Source organism: Ornithodoros turicata, chromosome 6 (assembly GCF_037126465.1).
Source record: "Ornithodoros turicata isolate Travis chromosome 6, ASM3712646v1, whole genome shotgun sequence".
Taxonomy (NCBI): domain Eukaryota; kingdom Metazoa; phylum Arthropoda; class Arachnida; order Ixodida; family Argasidae; genus Ornithodoros; species Ornithodoros turicata.
Genome location: NC_088206.1, coordinates 14,344,548 through 14,359,701, shown reverse-complemented (window position 1 = coordinate 14,359,701; position 15,154 = coordinate 14,344,548). Strand labels below are relative to the sequence as shown.

The 15,154-nt window shown below is 44.7% G+C and overlaps 1 protein-coding gene across 2 annotated transcripts in view; it reads left to right on the top strand.

The window, feature by feature from the left end:
- Positions 1–15,154, top strand: part of LOC135399188 (uncharacterized) — a 43,020-nt gene that overhangs the window by 760 nt on the left and 27,106 nt on the right. The window contains exon 1 of one of the 2 annotated variants that reach the window (XM_064630957.1): positions 9,553–9,621. The exons of the other annotated variant lie outside the window; for it this stretch is intronic. The gene's annotated coding sequence lies outside the window, so the exon portion shown is untranslated. Of the gene's footprint in view, positions 1–9,552; positions 9,622–15,154 lie in introns of those variants that run through there. 2 annotated transcript variants of the gene reach the window in all.

The following is a 15,154-nucleotide window of genomic DNA, read 5'->3' as shown; positions in this document are numbered from 1 at the left end:
GCTTTGACGACGAGGGCCCTCTTGAATTCAATGTCACTTCCTCGTTTGCCACACATTCTCTCGGTAACTATCAGAGTGCTACAATATTCGTCGCTCGATAGTTTTACCTTTCATGGCGACGTGACATCCAATTATATTACCTCAGGTGCCGTTTCAAATTTACCCCGCTGTTACCTTTAAGTGCAACATGATACGGCTGCAGTCATTACGATGTACAAATCATGCAGCTAAATGAGCAGTATCAGATTCCAAGCAGTATACAGTATAGTGCAAGTGAGGCAGGTCTCAAGCAGTGCTCCGATTAAATACCCGCAAGCTGGGCGCGATGATCGTACTTGAATTGCATCGGCAAGTTGAAAGAATTGCGCGATAAATGCACGCAGAGATTTCAATTCCCTTAGCTTAGTCAAATTGCGCACATGCATGACCTGTATAGCGTTTGACGTTCCTTCTTCGCGAAACTCATATCATAACTCAGGTATCATAACTCATATTGATTTTAAATGCGTGCCGGTTCGACCGGCTTTCTTTCCTTATCTCGTGTTTTTCTCATGGTCCAGGTAGCGTGTCGAGCAATCGAAGACTTAAACAAAAATGGTTTGACGTTATATCCGAGCTCCTTTACTCTTCACATAACGAACCAAACTTTCGTATCTCATTGGGGACAGTTAAATCGGAACTGGGCTGGTCGTTTTCTGTCTTAGGTAGGCACGAGTGTAGGCAAGACGAAGACGACGGCGTGTCGATCTACATGTGAGAGTGTTTCGGTTCGGAATGCCCGGAGTGGATAGGTGGGGAGGGGAGGGGGGTCTCTCTATTCTGCCGGTACCGGAATAGAGCGGGGCCTCGTAAAATTAGGCAATTGGCCTCGCCCCAGCTCTTCTGCTGAGCCAGGTAAGCCACACTCACTCGTCAGAAGAGAAAGGGGCTGGCAAGGTTATCCCCCTTTTACACGGCCATTTAGGAGCCGAATTGCCCGTAGTCCAGCACTATACTTACATCCGAGCAATATCTATAGCGCTATACAGTTGGTGGTGTACTGACCGGCAGCGGTTCGAGTTCTCACACGGCCGAAGAAAAATCGGGAACATTCTGTGTTCGAAATAGCGGCGCATCCTGCTTCGAGTTACTTTCATGGGATCGCCGGATTTTCCGCTCTTAAACTTTTTGCAGGAAACCCAACAATCCCGAATTTCTGTTGGACTTCCTGCATATCGTTACTGTTCTGGACGCTGGCTGTATTCTTCACTTCCCTCTGCTCTTGAACGTTTTTAAAACGTTTCTTGAACAATTCGAAGTAGCTTTGACTTGTTCGCGCATGCGCGACGTCAACGTGTGCACGTTTTGCTAATTTATTACGTGGATTACGTGGTTGCCAACACGAATGCACCAACCATAGGAACTGTACATGGGAATGCACGGCAACGTCTGTGGCACAAAAAAATCGGGCGACATCAACCGCAACAGCCTCTCATTGCCGTGGTCGTTATCAGTGGTATGTCCAGAATCGCAGGCACGGGGTCGTGTTGCAAAAAAAGTTGGGGTTGTGGGGGCGGGGGGGGGGGATGAGTCATTATTACAGTTAGGTCATATCAGCTTAATGTATCATTATCGACAGGTGCCTGAATATGAAAGAATAAAGTGCCCCTTGCAGAGGGTGCAAAAGACAAAAGTTCTGCGAATCCACGAATCCTTCGAGTCCGTTCTTACAAAAGAGTTGAAAAAGCCAGGGGAAAAAACATTTATACTGAAAAGTGTTTTGAAGCAGAATTTGATATATTTCTTTAATGAAAAATAAATTATTGTTCACATTCAGGAGTAAACATATCCATATCCATAAGAGACGATGATGAGATATATAAACTGGACTCTGAATTCTTTCCCTAAAACTAAGAAACAATCACTTTATGTTACTTTCTACTGCCTGAACTCTTCCAGTCCAGAGCAATATAAAAAAAAACACACACACAGCTGAAAGCTTTATATCAATGCAGATTTTTGTTCGAAAACACCAGAATTCTCACCCGCTCAGAATCTAGCCTACTGCTTTTTTTTTTCTTAATCAGCTATGACACCTGATGTGCAGGCTTCCGGCGAACTCCGGAGGCGCCAATTTGAAATTTAATTTGAAAAAGAAACAAACAAACCTGGTTGGTGGATTCGAAAGATTCGATTTGCCGTTTTGGGCACCGGGATTCGGATTCCCGAGTCCCGAACGTCGATCCCCGATCCCGAATCGGATCCCGAATCTGTGAGGCCGACAACGGCAAGCCCTCTCGCCATCACCACCACCACCACCACCGAATCCCTGCATAGGATTTGAGGATTCGCGGATTCATTTGGCCCATCCCTAGGAAAAAACCCTATATTGCAATCACTCTTCATTTTAGTCGTTGACCGTGAAATTCACCACTCCCCAGCATGGCAAAATGTTCCTATAAATTTCGCATAAGCTGTCATGCATTTCGTCCCGAAAGGGGCGCTAATGGTTGTGGCAATGCAGGTAGTCCGCAACAGTACTAAAACCATTCCTTTTTCGTTAGAATGTAGGTGTCGCTAGAAAGCAGACTTGTGCCCGTTACTCGAAAAATGTAATTGATTACCGTTACCGTTACCCTTCTAGCAAAAGTAATTGATTACCGTTACAAATTACTCGACTCAAAATGTAATTGAGTAACGAGTATAAAAGTAACACGTTACTCCGGCAGTTACTTTCGATTCGTGCAAAAATTTCCGCCTCTGTTTGCTTCGAAAAAAAGAAAAACCCCAACTCCCAACTGATTGGGACAGCTGAAATAGCGCGAAAGACTCGCGCGTGAGAAGTAGCAATAATATCTTTTCCGCTTACTAGAGTAGAATAGTCCAACAAAGACACAGGAAATTTGTCACAGAGCATTGTTATTTTGAGTCAGATTCTGCTTCAAAAGTAATTGATTACTCGGTAATTGATTACTCAAAATTATAATCGAATTACTTGAAAAATTACGTGTTAAAATGTAATTGATTACTTGAAAAATTACTGTTTCAAAAATGTAATTGATTACTCGAAAAATTACTAAAAAAAGGAATTGATTACAAGTATCGCAATTACTTGTAACGCGTTACGTACAAATCTGCTGGAAAGCAGATTGCTTCTAAATGCTCACTTTACGAGAATAGTTCGTATGTTTTGGAGGCAATGCCATGCAGCAGTTTTAAAAGGTCATGACATCCAAATGCAGTGGATCCCTAGCCACTGTGGCATTGCAGGTAACGAGGCTGTGGACGCTGCTGCACGCCGGGCTCTTCAACTAAGGCGCGCCCAGGTGTTGCCCATTTATTTCACCAAGGGTGACGCGGGGCGAATGCTGAACGAGTTAAAACAAAGAATGTGCAATACCTCCTGGTTAACAGGATCGGCTCGGGATTCGCTTCTGTATAAGGTCGACCCAGGGTTACGCTTTCGAGTACCACCTTCCTTTACGCGACAAACGACAACTGTACTACATAGGCTACGGCTCAATGTACCGTACAGCGCACGTCTCCTCTTCAAAATCGGAAAGCGAGACTCTCCGAACTGTAGTGAGTGTGGCGTTGTAGAGGATGTAGAACACATCCTTCTCAGGTGTCAGAAGTACGTCGATGCTCGAAGGGCATTAGAGACAAGCCTCTCTCGTTTGGACTCCCGAGCCTTCGACATCACGAAACTATTAGGTCCTCCTTCGTCCGACAAGGCGCTAAGGGCACTTGAAGACTTTTTGCATGCAACCGGGCTTATGGACATCCTATGACACGGTGAATGTGTGATGTGTCCTGTGTGTGCCCCCGGTGATTCCGCCACTTTACTCTAACTTGGGCGCAGCTCTTGAACTTTTGACCTACATGTTGAACTCAATTATCATCTCTGTTCGTCTCTGGACATCATCCTTTTGCGTTTTCATCATCTCATCATCAGATTGAACTTTCTGTATTAAGTGTACTGGGGTAGCCAGTTTGACTTCGTCGAAACTTACATCCCCATTTTTTTCTTTATTCACATCACATCACATCACATCACAATGCCATTCTGCGTATAGGTGCACGGAACAGTATTTTCGACCTATAAATATATCCAGCAACCTCTGAAGTACCACTGAAGCCTACCAACTAATTCATACCAAGCGAAAATTTCGACCGTTCATCGAGCCACTCATATCCTAAGGTTCGAGTTTGCAGTTCGGAAAAATTTCGGGACTTTAATATTATAGTTCTATACTTTCCCCTGCACATCCCAAATGTGCGACACTTCCACGTGTCAGCATCCATCAGGCCCGGGACTCTCGTGTTCGACGGCGTCCTTCTGTAAAAATCTGGCACCGAAACCTACCACCCTAAGCGCGCTGGTGTGGCCGGCACAGTATAGAGTTGAGCTGACCTCTCAACATTTTTCTGCTATTTCAAACCAGAACCAAACCACTCCACGTCTCAAGGATGTTCAGCTCCGGTCATCCTTAACAATAACACTGGAAAAAAATGTGGTATCGTTCCCGAGCGCGATTACAGCAACCCTTGGGGCTGTGAGGAAATGTTAATTGAACAAAATTATTCTGTTAGTTAAACGCAATGATTTTGTTCACTTATTATTCCCCCAGTGCCCCAAGGGTGGCTGCTATCGCGCTGGGAAATGATATATAATTTTTTTCCGTGTTATTATTAAGGTTGACCGGAGCTGTACGCTTCAAAGCTGGTCTGTTTGAACAAACCCACCTCCTTCAGTGTGCAATAAGGTATTCTTTTTACAGTTTTACAGTTTTGTTGATTTGCCCATAAACAGCGCGATGGCTTTCTAATATGGTACAACCCCTATGAAAATGAAATTAGCCTGTCTATTGACATCCTTTGGACATTATTTGGCTTCTTTAGCTTTTGTTTTGACTTTGATTTCCTATAGACAATTGCAACAATTGTCCAAACACTGGCTGTAGACGGAAGTTGGCCATTCTTTTTCCTGAATGTCTAAAGAGGTTACACCAAAGGAAATCTATTGACTGCCTTTGGTCTTATCTCCTCTTTATTTTCAAAAGAAAACGGTCTATAGGTGGTCTAAAGAATGACAAAAAAGTGTCCCAACGGAAAAAAGAATAAGAAAACTCGTCTAATATGGAAGGTGGAAGTCTAACCGCAGGGTGTGGGCGTATTTGGTCTTTCTGTACAGCGTGGCACATTCAATAGTGACACCACTTTGCGCCAAAACACCCACTGACTCGATGATCGCGCGATTTGTGGCCATCAAACAGGACAGCAGCGTCAACACATCGCTATGACGTCACGCAGTGAAGTGGGTCTACGTATACCTTAATTTGCCAGAGCTTTCAGGACGTCCACCTCTGAGCATGCAGTTTCCTTCGAGAAAACAGATACCATATATTACTTGTCTTGCGAGCTTCCAAAAAGTCGAGTGTGCGTCTGTGTCACAATGAAGGGTGAGGTTCCAGCTTAATTCGATTACACACATATCCAACACTCAAGTGAGGAATTGCTTTGAGCATTAACTCACGACAAAGATAACGCCTGTGTTTGTAACTGCTTTCGGTTTGAGACATCCAGTACGTCCACCGAAAGGCAAACCTGTGCAGTGAGACGGCTATTTGCATCAATGTGAACCTGCATGGCAAATTACCCACTGCAAAAATTTGACTTTCAATGGACATACTCAATGTCTCAAACAGAAAGCAGTTACAAACACATGTGTTATCTTGGTCGTGAGTTAATACCCCAAGTAATTCCTCACTTGAGAGTTGGATGTGTGTGTAATCGAATTATGCTGACGCTTCTCACCCTTCATTCTGACTCAGAGGCAAGCAGGACACTCAAGTTTGCGGAAGCTCGCAAGAGAAGTAATATATCGTATCTGTTTTCTTGTGGTACGTGTGCCAATGACGGCTATGTATTGCTTCTCAACCCGGGTAAAAAAAAAGACACCAATACAGTTTCACACAACACTAACTTAACAGAATTCGAAGAGGTACGCGGTTGCCACTTTTTCACATCTGTCAATAATTTCCCAAAGCTCCGGCAATAGAAAATGTGTACCCTATATTAAGGCTTTCCTATGAGGGGAGAAAAGGCAAATATTTGATAGATTTTCTTTTGAACAGACAGAAGAGAAAGTGGGTGCAGAATCTACAGAAAGTGGGTGCAGCGGGAGTAATCAAAAGAAAACCCAATGACTGTCAATAGATGTTCACAAGGCACTACAAATGTGTGTCTGTGTGAAACAACGCTTCCCGATAGCCCACCATAACAAGTATGTGACATAGAATAGTAGCCAAACTATAAATGACAGATGACTTGAAAGAGAAAATTAATAGCATAGGGTCAAATGATAATAGTCTATAACATTCCCAAAGACAACGTGTCTATAGCCGGTCAACAGAAAAAAAGTCTATAGACTGTCTGCACCAAATAGCTAAAGAGAGGAAAAAGAAAAGAAAAACCTCTATCCAAATAAAGTCTATTGTCTGTTTGGACTTTTTGCTATATAAAGTCAATAGCACGTCCATAGACTTTTTCATAAGGGAATGGAACCCCTTCTAACCTATGGTCTTACTTACTCCTTGAAAAATCAAAGAATTGCACAGGTGAATAACTACAACGAACGTGAACTGTAACCAGAAACCTTCCGTTATTTCTCCGTGTGTCGACCTTCTTTTTATTTTTTATTTTTGTCTGAAAGTGAAAGTTAGCGTCCACAACGAGCCATTCCGAAGTTCGTGGCATGCAGCGATCATAAACGATCATAAATCATTTCTCGAACACATGTTACCTAAAATCATGCTTTATTGTATCATGTACCATATACCATGTATATGTACACCACCCACTCGTCCATAATCCTTGTAATGCCCGCGAGGGCCCTTGGAGATTTAGGAAATAAATAAATAAATCTAGTGGGTTGTTCTCATATATATGCTTTGCTACTTTATTCGCAATCTGCCCTAACATTGTGTTGTATGTAAGGACTTTCGTGGCCCTTTGGATTTCTGAATAATAAATAAATAGGAATAGGTTTCGGAATAATAGATAAATAATGTTACGCGTTCAATGGGGTAGAGCACTGCTCCCCAGCGGCGAAATACCCCATGTCACAATCATAATTTATCTGTTGTTATTGTCGTTGTTGTTGTCGTTGTTGTTGTTGTTGTACACCCCATTTTAGCCCCTTGACTCTGAAAGTTGATCCCCAGCATTGCAAATGTAGTCCCTAACTTCTCATAAACTTCCGTGCATTTAGATCCAAAAGGATGTAAATGGACAGAAAATTGTTAGCGCAGTGCTTTTAGTACCCCAAGGGACTGAAATCGCTCCTTTTAAATTTAAAACCAATTAATTCTATTGATTATTTTAGTTAGATCAAATTAAAAGTAATTAATAATCATTAAAATTAATGCAGAACCGAACATCCCAATATTTAACATTGTTCTGCTCCTTTTTATCTTAGAGTGTAGTATCGTCCTCTACTATACCGAGAAGCCTGTGCCTTGGCGCAGTTGTCAGCTAAGGCTTCTCGTCAATACGAATGAAATCGCTGTCTTTATACATTGTCATTACTTGAAGAGGACAATATGGAGCTGTTGACTGATTTTGAGATTACGATTGTATTCCACTGTGGGTTACGCGTACAGTTGCCAAGTGGAGGCAAAATGGCATCCAGCAGAACTTCGCAGTTATTTAGATAAACAAGATCATACACTTTAATTTGAAATCACCGACTGCGAATTTAATTGAAATATTTAGCACGGTGACTGTGTGGATCATAATAACGCATGTGACAGCGTCGTCTGTTTCGGCTTGGATTGTGTCCGGACTATGCTCAGGATATATTCATGTTCAGAATATATGAATGTTCGCCTAGGCAAATAACGTTCAAATAACACCTAGGCAACTGCTGTTCATGGGCCTTTCCTTTTCTTTTCTTTGTCTTTTCCTTTTCTTTTCCTCTCTTCTTGGTCTTCCCCTTTTCTTTTCTTCTTTTCCTTTTTTTTTCTACCCAATTTCCCTTTTTTTTATAGCAAGCCGACCTCCGTCTGGCTGACCTTTCCTTTCTTTTTTCTTAATAAGCATATTCCCCTAATAAATAAAATAAATAAATAAATAATATGCTTTCGCGAATTACACAAGCATCTGAATAGGGTGCTCGGTGGACGTCTTTATGACCTGTCGCTGCACTTGTCACGAGAAATCGCTCCTTCACCGCCTCCGTCTGAACGTCGCCCGCACACCGCTGCATCTGTTCAAAATGGGTCAATCTAGCAATCCCCTCTGCACTAGAGTCACTAAATGGGGTACAGAGTAGCGCATTACTTTTCCGCGCCGGAGCCGCTGTTTGGTGTCCGAGATTGGGCCGATCGTGTCACGTGGCTCGACTGCGTGGCTCGACTGCGCGCTGTTCTCCGGCGGAGAAGGGGGAGATTAGTGTCTCGTTGCTAGGCGACGCAGCTGCGACGGTCTCAAGATGGCGGGCTTGCTCGTCGGCGTGGCTCAGTGTCGCTGCTCTGCTCCCTATTTAGTGACTCTATACTCTGCACTAGCTCTGGCGTGGTGGCTGATATCCCCCACTGTATCCTACACTGCCGGCAACACTTTCTGCACTGTGACGCCCTCTGTCGTTGTGTATCCCAACTTGGCTACAGCACAATAACGTTGGCTACCGTACTGGGTCCCGTTCTTCAGCCCAGTGAGCACAGTGGGCACAGTTCCCTTAGAAGTCGCCCCAGGACGCACATTCCCCAGGGCGTCGGGCGTGACGTTGCCCACATCTGTGAGGCCGACAACGGCGAGCCCTTTCACCATCACCACCACCTCCACCGCCGCCGACCCAGTGGGCCATCACCACTGCGCTCCTTCGCTTTCTCCACGCTTCGAACCTTGTCAATGCCCTTGTGATTGTGTGTGATTTTTCAGTTTTTCTTTCTTTCCTTCCTTCTTTTCTTCTTGTTTGTCTTTCTTTTGTCTTTTCTCTTTTTTTTTTGTTTTTTTTAATAGCAAACCAACCTCTGCCAGGCTAGCCTTTCCTTTTTTCTTTATTAAATCTTCATATCCAACATACACAACTGAAGTATGAAGGCGCACAGGCTGATTCACGTAAACTGCGTTTCCGTCTGCGTACAGCGTCTTACGTGTTCGTTCGTTCCATCCGGAAGGACGTTCCGTTTAATTCGCTGTCAGCGGACGTAACACGCAAGCGCAACCGTAAACGCGGCAGTGCGAATCAGCCTAAGTCTTGTTATCTCTACGGGGTGCGACGCGTTGTTCCGCGCGTTGTTCCGAATGTCGGCACGTGTCGCCTGTTACCGGTTTGCGTACTCGCACCTTTTCTACAATAGACTTCAGTTGTGAGTGACGCCTGTCTCGTGTGGTTCCTTCTGTCCTCGTCTGTTAGCGCCCCCAAATTGCACAGTATGATTCCTAATACATGGCCGCGTGTCTAGAGGCGGGGGTCCGAATGCCCTCTATACCTCCCCCCCCCCCCCACGCCTCTCTTCAATTCCTGTCGTCACATAGCACCTCAGTTGACCCTATAGGGAGTATCTGTAGTCTGCCGTACAAGGCTAGACCACCATCAGAAAAATCCTGGATCCGCCCACCTGCTGATGCATCCTGGTAAGACCCTGAAGAGCTGCACTTTTACGCTCGCTTTCGGATTGCTATGGGCGCGTGTGCAATGTGGGCTATCCTTGAACAAGTTTACGAGCCCATACCTACAAAAGCACGTCATCAATGCTGCGCGGGTGTGTTCGTCCCGACTGCTAGAGGCCGCTCATGCATATTAGAGAGAGCGCCGTCATTTGGCCTGAGTGATGGCGGCAGACGAAAAAAAAAAATGCCAGCGAGACTGCCAAGAGATACGAATGACCGATAAAGAGCAACCACCGCTCGTGACATGAGATGATTTGTTGAAGGATTCAGCCGGTCTTAGTAGCCACAGTGTTGTACTATGGTTACACTATAAGGTCGTGGTGTAGAATGGGAGGTGGTGGGTTCGAATCCTACCAGCGGATGTGTTGTTTCCGTTTTTTTTTTGTTTTCCTGGGTTTTCCGGTAGATTTTCCATGCGAATATCGGCACTGTTCCGGCTGAAGTAGACACAGGACGCGTACTTGCCCCCTTTCTCCCCCTCCTATACCTTCTGTCCTCTCTCCGTCTGTCCACGGCTGTGCGAAGCTCATAGCCACAGTTGCTTCGCGGCCTTAACACGGAACAACAACCCTATGTGGGACGTATAGCGTTCACTGGCTTGCCGCGTGTTTGGCCATGGTTCTGCCCGACAGTCGTCATGTCGACTGTCGCAACTACCTCGGCACACCCCTCTATACTGGTGAGCTGAAATGATGCCCAAGCTTCATGGGCTGAGCATGACCGACTCGCGTTCGTCCCTAGGAACCGAGTGAGCTACTACGTAGGAGCGTTTTTATGAGCAAATGAGCGTGAGTGAGCACTATTTAGCGGCTCAAAGACACAACGTCGAGTTCACAGAAAGGGCGCGCTGCAAACCGTGAGCACCAGGCATGCGTGATCTCACTTCACCCTCACACGCTCTCATCCTCACCTAATCCCTTATCACATCAGCTTCACTCTCCTCACATCAGCTTCGCGCTCTCGGCAACCTTGGAGTCAGTGAGTGTGTCACGGCAAGCGATGATCTACTCAGCCGAGCATGAGTGAGGAGCCGTATAGTTGCAACTGGTCGATCTCTGCATTTGCATACCACGGACGGAAAAGTGCATCATTTTTTCGTCATCATCATCATCATCATCATTGTTACATACAAGGTTACACTAAGATTGGGCTGGTAGCGTTGAAGCCTTGTCTGTCTTATAACTTCATTCTCATATCTCACATCTAATGTTTCGCGTGTAATTGGGCAGTGTACTGCTCTCCAGTGGTGAAGCACCCCAGGTTATAGTCACGATTTATTTGTTGTTGTTGTTGTTGTCTGTCTGTCTTAACCCACCCCTTCTCTGTCCTGCGCTACATATTCGCCTGCTATATGAGAGATCGGAAGGTGTACATGGTAATGATTCTGAAAAACTTGATAAGCCACTTGATAATCGTTCTCTTTCTTCGCAGTGGCTGATATTATATTGCTGAACTTCGATTTTGACAGCTCCCTTTATCGTATCGATTTCGTGAAGTTCCTTCAATCTAAAACTAAACTAGCTAAAACCTCATATTATTTCCTTTCGTCCGTGTATGAAATATGGCCGGATCCAGGCCAAAGCCGTCTGAAGATGACATCAGAACTGATGATATGGTTTGCTGGACTGCGGGATGTGCTCCGTCCTCAACAGATACCTTACGTTCTCCATTATGTGAGGTCCGCGTTCCCTGGAAGACTGAAGGGTTAACCTTGGTTAACCACAAGGTTAACCTTGTTAACCTTATTAACTTGTTGAAAACTTTGTTTCGGCTCATTTGCATAGCGAAATTCAGTGATGGATATTTCAACACACGTGCGCGTTTAAGGTTTTTTCTTTTTTTTTTTTTAAGCATGAAATGGCTTTCAACGAGGAATATCTCCCGTTCTGTCATCTCGCTTTAGCGCGAAATCCCCAAATTAAAGAGTTATTTAATGAACTTTAGGTAATTAGTGATCTTGTAGTTACATATACTTTCTTCGAGAGAATGTTCGCCTGGCCATATAACTCAAATGCAAAAACGGCATCTATTTTGCTCTGCTAGTTTGTTTTTTTTTTAAATAAAAATTCTGTAACGAATATAAAAAAACACCCTCTATACAGCGGTGCGCATGCTTCTCAAGAATATCGATTTGTATCGATATTTCATCGAAATATATCGGTATCCACGAGAGAAGTATCGGACAAATATCGACACCATTCCATCCTCATCTCGCATACTATGGCTGTATGCGATATCAAACGACTTCACTACTGTATCTCTCTATGCTGTTCCTGTGTGTTCCTCAGACTGCGGGTCATGACCCCCAAATGGGCCATGAGCCTTTTTCTGGGGGTCATGGAGGGTCCAAACAGACATGCGATATGCTTTGAGCCACACAGACCAACGTATTAATTTGCTTGTATCAAGAAAGCAAATACAGTGAACCCTCGTTATTGTGACCATGGTCATTCCCGAAAATTTTGGTCATAATGCGGAATTGTCATATTAACGGGGGTATTTGCAGAGGCTTCACAGCAATGTTCCCCAAGAGTATGGTCGTATAGCGCGTATGTCAAATTATCGGGGGTCATATTAACGAGGGTTCACTGTACATCCTTCTCATTAAAATGCATGATCAAATCAATCCTTGTTTAAAAAAAAACATGAAGATGAATTTTTGCTAGCTCTTCTCTGTGGTTAATGTCTTTTAAATAAATTACAATGTAAATGTATCTGCGTCATTGAAAAAATAAAAATTAAATTTTCGGAAGGCTTATAAAGGGGGGGGGGGGTCATTGTAGGTTTGGCACTACTCAAAGGGGTTACGTACTGGAAAAGTTTGCTCTATGCGAACCGTATGCCTTGGTAAAACTATCGGTATTCTGCCGACATATATCGATATTTCATCGATGTATCGGTGCACATACTTCCCACGGATATCGGTATGCATCGATACTTCGCCGAGATGTATCGATGTTCTCGAGATAACTATCGATAATATTGATTCAAATATCGATAGCGTTCTATCCCAACCTAACACATACCCGTGTGCGATAGCAAGCGACTTCACTACGTTTGTAAGACGCGACACGAAATCCCGCCTTTTATACCTTATGCATACAGCCCGGAACACTGAAAACGGGCCCCATATCTCTGCTTTCGAAATGGAACTCCAGTGCACAGATAGTGTGGTAAGACCCGCGTTGCTTTGCATCGGAGCGTAAAATTGAGCTAATCGAGAAACTGACTTTCACTTTACACCGACGCGCCCTTGGGAACTTGAAGTTTAGAATCCGCTCCTGAAGGGATTTGGGGGGATTGGCGTAACGTCATGACTTGCGTTCGTATGACGTCACTACTCTGTTCATTGATTGGTGGAAGCAGGCCACGTGACGTACGAACGCGGTAGCGGCCGCGGAAAAAGAATGAAAAGTGAGCGGAGGCTAAGATTAGAACCTTCGTGCTGCCAGTTTCCTGTATTTGTTTCTGAGCTCTCTCACTCTCGTTTCTATCTGTTCGTAGGATTGTAGTTTCTCGCCGGTGCTTTTTGAGTACCTGCAGGTGCACTACTTCGTCGGTATATTTCTTTTGTGGAGTTCGGTGGCTTTACGTTATGAAAAATACCAGAGGATAATAGAGAGTGCTCGTAGCCCGTCGATATACGTATAGCTTTCCTAGTACTCTTTCTTCTACACTCAATCAACAGAAAAGGTCATTAATTATGTATGGCCAACCAGACCAGCTTTGAACTCTTTTCAAAGATCCTGAATCATACACGCTGGCATTGGTTCCGGTAGGTATACGATAGTTTGACGGTGACATTATCGACGGTATACTGACACTCCCTAAGCAGAACAACATCTTGGCCCAATATCGACTCAACATTGGCAATAACGGCCCAATATTGGTCCAATCTTGGATCAGTATTGCCGATATATGGCCAGTATTGGTCCAATCTTGGATCAGTATTGCCAATATATGGCCAGTATTGGTCCAACCTTGGATCAGTATTGCTGATATATAGCCGCTATTGAGCCAATATATTTTGCTGCTTGGGATCTCTAGTAGCATTATGCAGGGCGCCTTTCTTTTTACTGTTCTTTTCTTTATTTGCAAAGAACGTGTGAGAGTAGCTCAGATGCCGTTCTTGCCCACAGACACCACGACACCCACAAACGCGTTTTGGAGTAGCCAGTCCTGACTGGATCGGGACTAACATACCCATATTGTTGTTCAATTTCCAATCCAATCCAATCCGTTTTTTGCAGGTCAGTTCTATGGCCAGGCAGATTTTCTATTGGAGAGAGTATGCGACTTCTAGATGACTGATGAGTGATGACCAAACTAAAAATTAATTGATTATCTTTTACTTGCGTTTTCTGCGAAATATTTTTAAAATAAATTCCATGTTAGTGCCGCGGAGCAACTGTGGCTACGAGCAGTGTACAGATGTAGGACAGATGAAAAGAGCACAGCAGGAAGGAGTGCGGAACAGGGAGTTAGTGTGCGTCCTGGGCCGACTTCAGGTGGAAGTGTGCCAACATTCGCCCGGAAATTCTGCCCGAAAACCCAGGGAAAAGCACAGCTGGTGCCGGGATTCGAAGCCGCGTCACCTCCCAGTCCGGAAGGCGATCAACCTAATCACTAAGCCCCGCGAGCTGGTCTGCGAAATGTGCGATAGCAGGACTGGAACCAGTCATTATATAAAGCCACCCCATTAAAAAGAAAAAGCTGGATCGCGCACGTACTTTGAGATATCCATCGCTGGATATGACCATGCAAATGAGCCGAAATCGAAGCCACACGCATCAGGGGTCGGATTCACAAACGCGATCGTAAGCTACGCTAAGATGCGCTAAGACGTCGTAGCCTGCGACGCGCCTACAACGGCGTCGTAAGCGCGATTCACAAAGCTATCGTAGTGGAGAGGGTACCCCCTTTGGCGAGGAAGAGGAATTTGCTCGCTTCCTGTCACGTGCACCTCGGAGAGGAACAGCCAAAGGGTGCGAGACTATGTTTTTGCTATGGTAACGATGACGAAAATTTGTAATCGCACCAATCAGAGTCGTCCCGTTAGAAGAAGACGAAGTTGTTCGTCCCCAAATGTTTTGTTACTGCACGTGCTCTCGGTCTTTCGGTAGCCATAATGGATGTCATGCAATCACAGGCGAAACGCGTTCGATGACACAGCAAATATATTCCCAGTATGTTCGTCTCGGGGAGGGGGTGGGTGAGGGTGTTTTGTAAGCGGTGTGTGACACGCAGTTTTGCAGCTCTTATGTCTTCTTTTGCCTTTCTTGCAGACAATTTGGAAGGGTGTTGGGGGTGTCTTAGCGGGGTGTAGGGGATGCTTGAAAAATCCCTGCAACCCGATTTTACGGAGCACAAAGTTGAAGCATTCGTTGAAGGTTACCAAGCAAAAAAGTGTCTTAATGTCACTTCGGGGATGGTCTCGAAGGTTCTGTGGCAAAGTGCAATGCGTTGGCGCGTATTACGGAGTCTTTGTTTGCCAACT